The sequence below is a fragment of the Salvelinus fontinalis genome, chromosome 14 (assembly GCF_029448725.1).
Source record: "Salvelinus fontinalis isolate EN_2023a chromosome 14, ASM2944872v1, whole genome shotgun sequence".
In the NCBI taxonomy this organism is placed as follows: domain Eukaryota; kingdom Metazoa; phylum Chordata; class Actinopteri; order Salmoniformes; family Salmonidae; genus Salvelinus; species Salvelinus fontinalis.
The window spans coordinates 17,271,739-17,284,646 of record NC_074678.1 but is presented as its reverse complement, the minus strand read 5'-3'; the positions used below and the strand labels follow the sequence as shown (position 1 = coordinate 17,284,646).

The window sequence follows — 12,908 nt, the reverse complement described above, 5'->3', positions numbered from 1 at the left end:
CACATTCTGAGGCTAAACATCTCCCTCATTGACAGAATGTCCAGCAACAGAACAAGGTATTGACATAGTTAGCACTTTCTATGTCCCTGTCTCTATGTCCTTGTGGTATTTGTGGACAACTACAGTATGTCTGTGTCTTGTTACTCTGGTCAATTAATTTAAATGAGAATAATTGTGTTTTTTCTCCCTCCAGTAAATTTAAATGGAGCAATTATACTTAAAATTGTAATAGATAGCCACCGGATAGAACACAGAGCTCTTTGAGGAGAGAGGGACTCCACTGTACCAACATAACAGTTTACTAAGCACTGTCCTGGGACTGGCCTACGGTACACTAACATAAATGCACGCACAACACGTGTGCTCACAGACACACAGAAAACACTCATGCATGCACATTGCATGCACATGCTTGTGCTTTCAAAAACTTGAAAGCCTGTCAATCCTTTCCTGAGGTGTCCTCTGCTGTTAGAAAGTGGTAAGTACACCTTAACATTGATCAAACTTCAGTTCCACTTAGAGCCTCAAACGCAGGGGATTTGTTTAGGAAAACACTGTATCTGATAGCGGTGGGTTAGGGAAAGCATACTCTCGATTATGAATCATTTTGCTAAACGAATAAATCAATTAATCAATCAACAAATCACCCAATCCATCGGCCAGTTCACATTAAAAGTGATGAGGTACCTCAGTATACTGCAGCATAGCTCAGTGGAAAGACAACTGATATAAAATTCAAGAGATATGTCCAACATGAGGTCTTATCCATTACAACAATATTAACTATGTAAAAACAGCACGAAACAGCTTAATCCTTCTGGCTGAGCAATAATCATTGTTCTCTTCAAAGAATAATTTTATCAATTATACTATTCACTTAAAACAGAGGAAGATCAGTGTGTTTGTGTGTGTGATTAAATATGTTTGTGAGAGAGGGATAGGAGGGGAGGACAATAGCAATAATCTAAAGGAAGGGAGACAGTGAAACAGTTGAAATAAACACAGTAGTATAAAAGTAGAATAAATCTCTCTAAGCCACCCTGTCACATCCCTGTCTTTTTATACACATATTACATATAAAGTTAGTGACTCAATATGTTATCTATTGGAGAATCGTTCAGGCCAATAAGAATAGAAAGATGAAGAGAGAGCCACTCAGCAGAGAGGGTAGAGACTTCACCACGTGCACTGAAAGAAGACTGGTGCTGTGAGTCTTAGGGCTGAGTCTGTTTCTACAGTGAGCTCCAAAAGTCTTGGGACAGTGACACACGGTATTCCAGCACTTTGGATTTGAAATTATACAATGACTATGAGCTAAAAGTGCAGACTGACAGCTTTAATTTGAGGGTATTTTCATCCATAAACCGTTAAACCGTTTAGAAATTACACCACTTTTTGTACATAGTCCCCTCATTTTAGGGGACCAAAAGAATTAGGGAAAATTCACTTATATAAATTGGAGTATTTTGTCCCATATTCCTAGCACGCAATGACAATGATTACATCAAGCTTGTGACTCTACAAACTTGTTAGATGCATTTGCTGTTTGTTTTGCTGTTTGTTTTGGGTATGTTTCAGATTATTTTGTTCCCAATAGAAATGAATGGTAAATAATATATTGTGCCACTTTGGAGTCACTTTTACTGTGACTCCAAAATATTACAATACATTATTTACCATACATTTGTATTCACACAATGCATGAAACCACTAAATTATCTGCTTGAGCTCTCTCTTTGTGTGTGTAAACACATAGGGTAATGTGTGCAGTTTATACAGCTTTTGTGTGGTTGTGCATTGCGTCAATGTTTTTGTGATTGTGGTTGTATGAATCTACCCCTGTGTGGTTGAGTGAAGTTGTGAGAGAGGATGTGCGTGGTTGGGTTTCAGGGATTTCATGTGGTTGAGTGTAGGTTGTGTGTGGTTGTGTATGGTTGTGTGTAGGTTGTGTGTGGTTGTGTATGGTTGTATATGGTTGTATGTGGTTCTGTGCATTGTGTTTCATTTGTTCACTCTTACCCAGTGGTTCTCCCAGCTCCAGGTGACCATGGCAGGTCCGAATGATCGAGCAGGGTTCACACTGGCACCAGTGTAGGGAAGCTAAACAGAGGAGAGATATTACACACATATACTAATTGGGACATTCCAACCAGAGGGCTTAGATTAGAGTAGTGATACCTACGGCTTGGGTTAGGTTTAGGGGCTAGAGTTAGTGCTAGGGTTAGGGTTTGTTGACTGATGAAGAGTGGTGTCGTGTCTTTGGCTATGCCGGATTAAGTGATATGACATGTTATTCTATAAAATCCTTTCTCTGTAATTAATATTACCTGATTGAGCTAATCATGTAAATGTAATTAACTAGAAAGTCGGGGCACCATGTAAGAGTGTTTATAGAGCTGTTATCTTCCGAATAAACTCTGAAAGACCTATTAATATTTTACATCAATAGCAGTCAATATTTAATCATCACCTTTTTTCAGACTCCTCTGAACACCATAGAATTCTTGGTTATCTTCACGAACCCTGACTAACAAGTTGAATCAGCAATACAAAATTGGGTTTAATTATTTATTTACTAAATACCTAACTAATCACACAGAATTACATGTACACAGAATGAATCATACCTTGATTACAAATTATGTCATAAAGGAAAACGTCCCTAGCGGACGGAACAGATATGACAGCTGGTTACACAAAGAAAGGGGGTTGGGTTTGAGTGAAAGAGCGGGAAGACTGAGGAACAAAGGGAGAAGCTGTGCTATTGTAAATACAGTATCTTATGCATTCTAAATTACCGCCCATTTGGAAAAGGAAAATGCAATAAATATTTACTCTGAGCTGCGCTTCGGTAGGTTGGTCGTAGATGCTGGCCGTGTTGGCCAACAGAGATTTTCCTGTCCTCGGAAGAATGTCACTGGTGGTAAATTGGATACGTGTAGTATTGTCGTTGTGTGTTAGACTGGATACGTCGTCCGTCCTTTCCTAGCCCACATTTACAGCGGCCGCTGCTAACTCAACGGCTAGGAGGTATCACTTCTGTAGTGAATAAGAGTTCAAAGTTCATACCATTCGCAACCAAAGCTCACGCTGAGGTTGGCTTCGTTCTGTAGTTATTATCTTGAACCATTCTGACATCGGATCGTCATCCTAATGTACCCGGAACAGCAAGTTATTTGCCCTTTTAACGCAGAGGCTGCAGGCCTCGCGTACTCGGAACAGGAGGTTACATTTTCGTCAAGGGCTTATATAGTGGAGAGAGAGAAGGGTGTGTTTCATAGTTTATAACCCATGTCTCTTCACAGGGGCGGGCCACTGATTGAGCAGAGCTCTAACCTTATGAAAACCCAATTCTCTCATTTGGAAGCTAAAATGACATTTCATCTTTTCACAAATAGTTTTATATTTAAACATTTAAGTTGCACAACAATTCCATGTGAATCTGATAACTAGAATGTGTAGACTTTCCCAGATACAGTTTATGTCGTCCTGTCATCAGTCATAATGTCTCAGATGACAACCGAACTGACATCATATTCATTAAGTACCAATGCATATTTTCCACTGGTTGGATTACCGAAATATGGTTCCTTTCCCCCCACCGTTTGATGTTCCCAGACTCTCTATGTTTAGCAAAGGCTATTCAAGAGTCCTTCAGTAGAGTCAAGAGAGAGAGGGCAGAAAGGTATTTATGGGGGGGGTCATAAACCTTACCCACAGGCCAACGTCATGACAGTGGCAAGCTCTGTTGGCTATCTGAGGTACTACTCACAGCGAACAGGTGTCCGATGTAGACAGAGAAGCCGATTGCCAGGGCAGCTGAGCCCTTCAGGTCTCTGCATTTGGGGTCACAGGTGGCGAACATGGTAAGATGAGTTCCAAGGTGATGAAGAGTTCTACAACCAGGGCATGGCCCACAGAGATACTGGTGTTCACCTGGGGAGAGTCACAAGACCTTGGTTAGCAAACAAGACAGGATGTAAGGTACGTGCAGTAGACTTGAGGACAAGGGCTAAATCCCAAATGCCACCCCTTTCCCTGTGTAGTGCATTACTTTTGACTAGAGCCGGGACATATGGCAAAAATGAAAAAACTCTTTAGTCCTTTAAAAACCTGCTGTATGTAAAATATAGTATGCTATAGCTGGGAAAATAAATACATGTGACTCTGGATGACAACATAATGATGTCTGTTTCCAACATTAGGGCTCTTTTCCTAAAGAAGTTAAATCCGCTTCCTGTTTTTGTTTTGTTTCCTTGCCACGATACTAACATGTATCGTGATACTGGTTTTATCCCAGGCCAACATTTGACCAGGGCCCATAGGACTCTGATTAAAAGTAGTGCACTATGTAGGGAATAGTGTGCCATTTTAGACTCGGACAATGACTACCCATAACAACTTAAACTTTGAGTTCCTCTTTAGTGATGATGACAACTAACATGACAACTAATCAAGGTTAAAGTTCAGACTCTGTCTCCCTTCCTTCTTACTGATGTGACGCCCATCTCGCTCCTGACAACATCTGGAGTAACCCCGTAGAGCACAGCTGCACCCACCACTGCTCCCTGACACTGTGCCAGGAGGTAAAACACTGCCTTGGCCAGGCTGAGTCACTGGGTTACCACCATGGCTGCGGTCACCGCAGGGTTAATATGGGCTCCACTGATGTGTCCAAAACACTTGACCAGGGTGGCGATGCTGATTCCGAAGCAGAGGGAGATGAGGACTAGGTCAGAGTGGGTGCTCCTCAGCCACCCAGTTGATGGTGGAACCCAGGCTGAGGAGGATAAAGATTATCATGGCTAGGAACTCCGCCCCCATGCAACGCCAGAACTCCTGTGTCAAGATCCCCTTGAAGGCGGCCATGACCCTGTCTCTATGACAACATGCAGGCCAGGAGGGAGAGGAGATGGATCGGCACTGGTTGGTACAGCAAGGACACACACACCGGGACCAACACGTCCTGATAAGAGGAGAGAGAGGAGAGAGGATGAGGGAAAGAGAGGAGATAGGATGAGGGACAGAGAGGAAAGAGGATGAATGGATGGGGGAGAGAGAAGAGAGAGGGGAGGGGGAGAGAGAGAGAGAGGAGAGAGAGGGTAAGGTGAAGGAGAGAGAGAGAGAGAGAGAGAGAGAGAGGGGGGGGGGGAGAGAGTGTAAGGTGAAGGAGAGAGAGAGAGAGAGAGGAGAGAGGGGGTAAGGTGAAGGAGAGAGAGAGAGAGAGAGAGAGAGAGTAAGGTGAAGGAGAGAGAGAGAGAGAGAGGAGAGAGGGGGTAAGGTGAAGGAGAGAGAGAGAGAGAGTAAGGTGAAGGAGAGAGAGAGAGAGAGAGAGAGAGAGAGAGAGAGAGAGAGAGAGAGAGAGAGAGAGAGAGAGAGAGAGAGAGAGAGAGAGAGAGAGAGAGAGAGAGAGAGGAGGAAAGCCATCCAGCTTCACTCACTGGTAGTTTAGAAATATTTGTTTAATTTACACCAAACAACAAATGTGGCTATGCATTGCCCTGTTTATAAAGGTGATGCCTCTGATTCTGAGGATGTTTCAGGTGTATCCATCAACATCCCCTCACTGCTGATATACTGCTCAGTTTGGACAGAGAACAGACAGATTGCTGATTATAATAGCCTCTATTTATCCATAATGATGCATTCCGAGTTTCGCTGACGTTCTAGTTCTAATCCGCTTTTTTATGGAAATATTTTCTATTTGCAAAACGATATACAATCTCTTAATTCTGCTGGGGAAGGTTTTCATTTTAAAACTCAAAAAACAAATATGCTAGTATTGGATGCTTTCAAAATAACACTACTATTCAAACACTATTATACACTAGAAGGATTGATTGCAAAAGAAAGTGTAAGGTCTCAAGATTTTACTAATAAGTGGGACCACATAACATGTCAAGACGGATGGTCTGATTTCATAAACAAAGGAAAGGTGCTCCTGATCGCCAGCCAAATAGTAGTTGTTTTGTTTTGTTTGATGAGTTGTATTTATTGTTTTTTTTGTGTTTATTTATGTCATTCCTGTTTATGTCCTTTTGTAGTTTGTTAGGGTCATTTCTTGTTTGTTAGCTTTTGTGTGTCCACCAGGGTGGGGTGTTTTGGGGAGGTGTATTTTTAAATCAAAATAGTAATAAAATATATTATATACACTGAGTGTAAAAAACACTTGTTAAATCCACTTCACATCAGTGTCTCTTAAATTGATCTGAGGCCGGGTACAGCCAATCCAGATTCAAATCCCAAAATGACCAACTCGGAGGAAAAAAGAAAGGCTTTAAACACTTGGATATAGCACCAATCGCATTCGCAGTGGCAGCAGGGGGCGGTAAATCCCAGAAACAAATACACATGTATTCTGGTTTATGGACACATCTACAACGAGGAGCTCAAATGTCTTGGGAACAAAAATCTTTTTTGATTTCTTGATTAAGGCAGCTCTAAAATGCAGGTGTTTCAGCCTAGCTCAGTTCAGTGTGCTGTGTGGCTATATTGACGAAAAGCAGATTCCATATGGGATCAAATAGTGGGCTTTTGCACAGATGGGGCTCCATCTATGGCAGGACGGCGGGCAAGCCCCTGCAATCTAGTTACAAATGTGTCTCACTCTGCAATTTTCATTGTATGATACATTAAGAGCAACAAACGAGCTGAGCACAGAACTCTGAGATATACTGCAGCCGGTAACTTTGATTGTAAACTACATCAAACCACATCCACTGCGTGCATGCCTGTTCGCAAAACTATGTAGAGATATGGGATCAGAGCATGACAATGTTCTCTTTTACACCGAGGCTTGGTGGTTATGGAGGAGGAGTGTTGGAAAGATTTTTCGCATTGAGAGATGAATGTTGTCATTCACAATGGATGTAAAAAACATACTTTTTTGACTTTCTGTGTAATGAAAAATATTGTAAACAAACGGTATACTTTCAGTTGAGCGTACTCTGTCTGCCCGAAGTTGATGCTGTTGCTATGCATCCTCTTGCTAGCTTGTTAGCATAACAAATTACTAGCTAGACTTCAGGTGTGTATTCGTATATTCAATCTGGAGTGCCAGAGAGTGCTCTGGGCATTTGTAAATTCAGGGCGTTGTCAGATTGTCCTTTCGCAAATTCTGCACTTTTCCCTCTAGGAGCGCATGTTGAACGCTCTGGCTGAGGAGTAGGGTTGATCTGAGTGTTCTGACCTCTCAACGGCTGTCAAACAACCAAGCTAACTGGCTAGCTACTTCCAGACACAAATGAGAGAACACCTCACTCTGACCATTTTATTTTTTTCATGTTATCCAGAGTGTTGGTAACTGTAACTGTGCTGCTGGCAACAATTGAATTGCTAAATTACTAACTACATCCATACTATGACCAATAAGCATACTATATACTCAATTTACGTCACAAATAGTACGATTAGTGTGTTTAGTATGAGTATTTGAACACAGCTATGGAGTCACTACATGACTGACTACATGACTACCATTGATTGTAGTAATCTTTTTTGAATTTAAATGCATATAACCACATGTTAGTGCTTTTGGTATGTGTCAAGTACAATAAAAAATAATTTTGACAAAATATATTTTAGCGAAAGGCTATTAGAAGACTCAGAGGCATGGCTTGTTGGGGGCATGGCGTTGTCTTATTGCGTTTTGGCCTCCCATGAGAAGGATTGTCATGCCAGTTAATATGTCATGTTGTGTTCTTTAATTAAGGGTTAAGCATGTACATACCAGTCCTGCAGTCTTAATGAGACTGACATAAGCAGCCATGTCACCTGTGATACAAGTCAGCAATTGATGTCTATCCATGTCTGAGGATTTTGGGAGATGATGTGGAAACCAGCCACTAGGGGCAACAGTGAGCGCTCTTACCTACAAATAGGTTTCAGTTTTGCTAGGGTGATGTGGATGGGGATCGTGGATGCTTGAGCATCTGCCTTTGATTCTAAAGGTTGAAAGTTCAAATCCAGCAATATAAAGTAATTTTTTAGATATTTGTTTTAAGCCTATCCCAAACCTTAACCCTTACCTTAACCATTCAGAGTTAATGACTAAACTTATTCTTAAACACTTAGAAATTCGACGTTTGCGACAACTTCTAAATTTGACATTTGACAAACATGGATGAACGTCTGGTTAAGGTAAGGGTTAATGTTGCAAGTTTGAATCCAGTGATAGAAAGTTGTTTTTGAGATATTTGAGATGTCCCAAAACTTAACTCTAACCTTCAGAGTTAATTCCTATCTTATAGTTAAACACTGACATTTGATGTTTGCAATGTCGAAATTTGACGTTGTAGAAACATGGACGACAGTCTAATTCTGATGTTAGACTGTGAGAGCTAGTTGGATAGAAGTGCATGTGATACCCAAGAGCGCACTAAAGTACTAAAGTTTCATTGTTAAGACGGTCAGCATTTCTTTACAGTATGATTTGGCCAATTTTGTATATTTGCCCTACATTTTTATTTAAAATATATTTCTTACAAATACATTTAAATGCATGTTCGAATATATTTTACAAAACATTTCCAAATACATCAAAATATATATTGACCAAATTTATCAATTAATACATTTGAAAATATATTCTTTAATGTTTTTCAGAATGTATTTTGAAATACATGAAATACATTTTCTGATATATTTAACATATATTGTGAAATACAGTGCCTTTGGAAAGTATTCAGACCCCTTTACTTTTTCCACATTTTGTTACATTTCAGTCTTATTCTAAAATGTATTAAATAGTTTTTCCCCCTAATCACACAATACCCCATAATGACAAAGCAAAAACAAGTTTAGATTTTTTTGCAAATGTATTAAAAATAAAAACCTGAAATATCACATTTACATAGGTATTCAGACCCTTTACTCAGTACTTTGTTGAAGCACCTTTGGCAGCGATTACAGCATCGAGTCTTCTTGGGTATGACGTTACAAGCTTGGCACACCAGTATTTGGGGAGCTTCTCTCATTCTTCTCTGCAGATCCTCTCAAGCTCTCTCAGGTTAGATGGGGAGTGTTGCTGCACAGCTATTTTCAGGTCTCTCCAGAGAGATGATCGATCCGGTTCAAGTCCGTGTCATTATGGGGTATTGTGTGTGGTGAGGATTACATTTTTTTAAACTAATTTTAGAATAAGGCTGTAACGTAACAAAATGTGGAAAAAGTCAAGGGGTCTGAATAGTTTCCGAAGGCACTGTAATTCTGTAATATATGCTGGAATGTATTTCAAATGTATTAAATATAATTATTTGGGCAGTTTTTTATATTTCACATGTATCCCCAAACATTTATCTAAAACTACATTTTGTATGTATTTTTTCCTGTATGCGTTTAAAATAAGGCATTTTTAATGAATTATATGAAGTGTGTCTTGGTCCTTGTTGTTTTACTGACTCAGTTGTATTCACGAGGGCACACTGCAGCATAAGATTTTCATAAAGTAAAACAAAAACATTGGACAAGTTTTTTTCACATTGGACAAGTTTGGGTTGTCACTCCTTTTCCAGTCTATTTTCTTCCATTCGTGACAAATTAATATGACCCTGATGGTTTCTTTAAAAAAAATTTTTTTTTTTGAATTTTTTTTATTTTCTCCCCTTTTCTCCCCAATTTTTGTGGTATCCAATCGCTAGTAATTACTATCTTGTCTCATCGCTACAACTCCCGTACGGGCTCCGGAGAGACGAAGGTCGAAAGCCATGCGTCCTCCGAAGCACAACCCAACCATCCGCACTGCTTCTTAACACAGCCGCCTCCAACCCGGAAGCCAGCCGCACCAATGTGTCGGAGGAAACACCGTGCACCCGCCCCCCTCGGTTAGCGCGCACTGCGCCCGGCCCGCCACAGGAGTCGCTGGAGCGCGATGAGACAAGGATATCCCTACCGGCCAAACCCTCCCTAACCGGACGACGCTATGCCAATTGTGCGTCGCCCCACGGACCTCCCGGTCGCGGCCGGCTGCGACAGAGCCTGGGCGCGAACCCAGAGACTCTGGTGGCGCAGCTAGCACTGCGATGCAGTGCCCTAGACCACTGCGCCACCCGGGAGGCCCATAACCCTGATGTTTGACACCCGGACCACAATTGTTTGTGTTTACATCATGATCAGAGTAACAGCACAGTCTTTACCTATTCTCCTGTAGACATGTCTAGGTATTTAGACTGGAGCTGATGATGAATGGACAGGACTAGCACTCTCATCTGAGGGACAGGGGAGATAGGTTTATCAATTACTTTTTCTGTCCTCCCTATCTTGATTACACCAGAATCTTTTGTAGCAGGATAAATATGATTATGTGAAGTGGTGTGTCACATTCTTGTCCAGGCTGGTAGAAAGGAATGTTGGAATTGCCGTCCTCTGTGGTGTTGTTGGCACTGCCCTCCTGTGTGGTGTTGTTGGCACTGCCCTCCTCTGTGGTGTTGTTGGCACTGCCCTCCTCTGTGGTGTTGTTGGCACTGCCCTCCTCTGTGGTGTTGTTGGCACTGCCCTCCTCTGTGGTGTTGTTGGAATTGCCCTCCTCTGTGGTGTTGTTGGCACTGCCCTCCTCTGTGGTGTTGTTGGCACTGCCCTCCTCTGTGGTGTTGTTGGCACTGCCCTCCTCTGTGGTGTTGTTGGCACTGCCCTCCTCTGTGGTGTTGTTGGCACTGCCCTCCTCTGTGGTGTTGTTGGCACTGCCCTCCTCTGTGGTGTTGTTGGCACTGCCCTCCTCTGTGGTGTTGTTGGCACTGCCCTCCTCTGTGGTGTTGTTGGCACTGCCCTCCTCTGTGGTGTTGTTGGCACTGCCCTCCTCTGTGGTGTTGTTGGCAGTGCCCTCCTCTGTGGTGTTGTTGGCACTGCCCTCCTCTGTGGTGTTGTTGGCACTGCCCTCCTCTGTGGTGTCCTCCCTCCAGTGGGCTGATAGCTGGTCCGGCCGGTAGGCAGCAAACAGCTGACCAAACAGCTGAGAGGCGGTGAGCCACACCCAACAGTGGGGGAAGCACAGGTTGGTCTCAACATGAACTGGTGGAGGGAAATATTACACCATTTCACCAAGGGGTAAGCAAGCAGTACAGAGAGTAAACTATTTATTTGAGAAATCAATTAAATGATCGATGAATTGATGTAGATCTACAGTTCTACATAGCCATCATCATCATCGACCCAAAGAGCAAGAGGTGAGAAACGTGCAAAAATAGACATTTCAGGTGAACAATTGTGGCACATGAGTTTAATCACACTGCCGTACAGAGCAGGCAATAAACGTAACGTACCACAGTACTGTAGGCCCAGTTGTCTCTCTCCAGACATCTGAGATATCTGAGGTGATTTTCAGACTGGGCGCACATCACAGATATGATATCCAGAGGTAGTAAAGCTGGGTCCCTGAGCTGTTAGTGCTGTCGTGCCAATTCCTATGGTCGCAACTACAAGACAGCACAAACAGATTGCAAGACAGCACAAACAGATCTGGGACCAGGTTATAGGTACTATTGTAGTGTCTTAACCAGGATGTTAGTGAGTGTGTCCTGAGGCTTGCTGAGCTCCAGGAGGCTACAGTCCTTGGTGAGTTTGAAGACCAGGGTCAGGTAGCTGAACTGCTGTTTGTCTGCTGCCTTCTCATCCTGCTCCTCCTCAATGACACAGAGACAGATATAGAGCAGCTGTTAGCACAGGTATATAAGATTGTAATGAAAAGATAAATACCTACATCATGCTTTGATAATGCTTTTGGAAAAATACCTTTTTAAATATTTTGATATCTTAAAAGTTTGATTTGTAAAAGAGTAAATGTTTCTCGATAAGGGGCAGCAGGGCATCTAGACAACGGCCAAACTGAACGCCCTCCACCTCCACAAACAGCCCACACACCTGGGCCCCGAGACCACGCAGACACACCTGTGGGTAGGGGTCAGAGGTTAGAGCAGGAGGACATGGGGTACGTGTCAGTGATCTTATACCATATTTGATATTATATTACATTACATTTATTAATTCAGTCTTATCGAGGATATGAACACAAACACATGTTATAGCTTGAAGTAATTCTGAACGAGGTGAAAGTTCTCTCTGCGGTCAGAGGCCAGACTTGGAGAATCCTTTTCTCAGGACAACACACCCTTTGTACAGTTTTCACATTTTGCTGTCTTAAAATGAAATCAAAACATTAATTCAATTAGATGTTTTTCCTACTGATCTACAAAAGCTACTGTACATTTTCTAAGTGAAAATGTTCTTAATTACAAGTAAAAAACAAAGATGTCTTGATTGCGTATGTCTTCCCACCCCAGTTAGGACATGGTGGAAGCACTTTTGTCAGCCATTACAGCTGTGAATCCTTTTGAATAAGATTCTACCAACTTTGCACAACTCTTAGGGCAACATACACTGAATATACCCAACATTAGGAACACCTTCCTAATATAGAGTTGCAACCTTGTCTCTGATCTTGAAGCAAATTTAGGTCAGGACTGAGACTGGACCATTCCGGAACACTCAACACCTCTTGGAAAGCCATTCTGGTGTGACTTTGGCAATGTTAAGGTTGTCAATGTCGTTCTCCTCCTCAGACGAGGAGGAGCATGGATCGGACCAAGATGCGGATTGGTAATTGTACATGTTTAATGTAAATAACAAGAAAACACTACAAAATACAAAACAACAAACGTGACTAACCTCAAACAGTCCTGTGTGGCCCAAACACTGACACAGGAAACAAACACCCACAAAACACCAGTGAAACCATAGCTGCCTTAGTATGACTCTCAATCAGAGACAAACGATACACACCTGTCTCTAATTGAGAATCATACCAGGCCGAACACAAAACCCCACATAGAAATACAAAACATAGACTAACCCACCCAATTCACGCCCTGACCAACTAAAACAAATACATAACAAAGGAAAACAGGTCAGGAACGTGA

The 12,908-nt window shown here is 42.1% G+C and overlaps 1 non-coding gene and 1 pseudogene across 1 annotated transcript; both read right to left on the bottom strand.

Moving 5' to 3' along the window:
* Positions 1-2,001: 2,001 nt before the first annotated feature.
* On the bottom strand, positions 2,002-4,869 carry LOC129811142 (aquaporin-4-like; annotated as a pseudogene).
* Positions 4,870-11,195: 6,326 nt separating this feature from the next.
* On the bottom strand, positions 11,196-11,322 carry LOC129811180 (small nucleolar RNA ACA64). The gene has a single exon (XR_008752857.1). It is a non-coding gene; the product is annotated as a small nucleolar RNA ACA64 (small nucleolar RNA).
* Between the last annotated feature and the right edge of the window lie 1,586 nt (positions 11,323-12,908).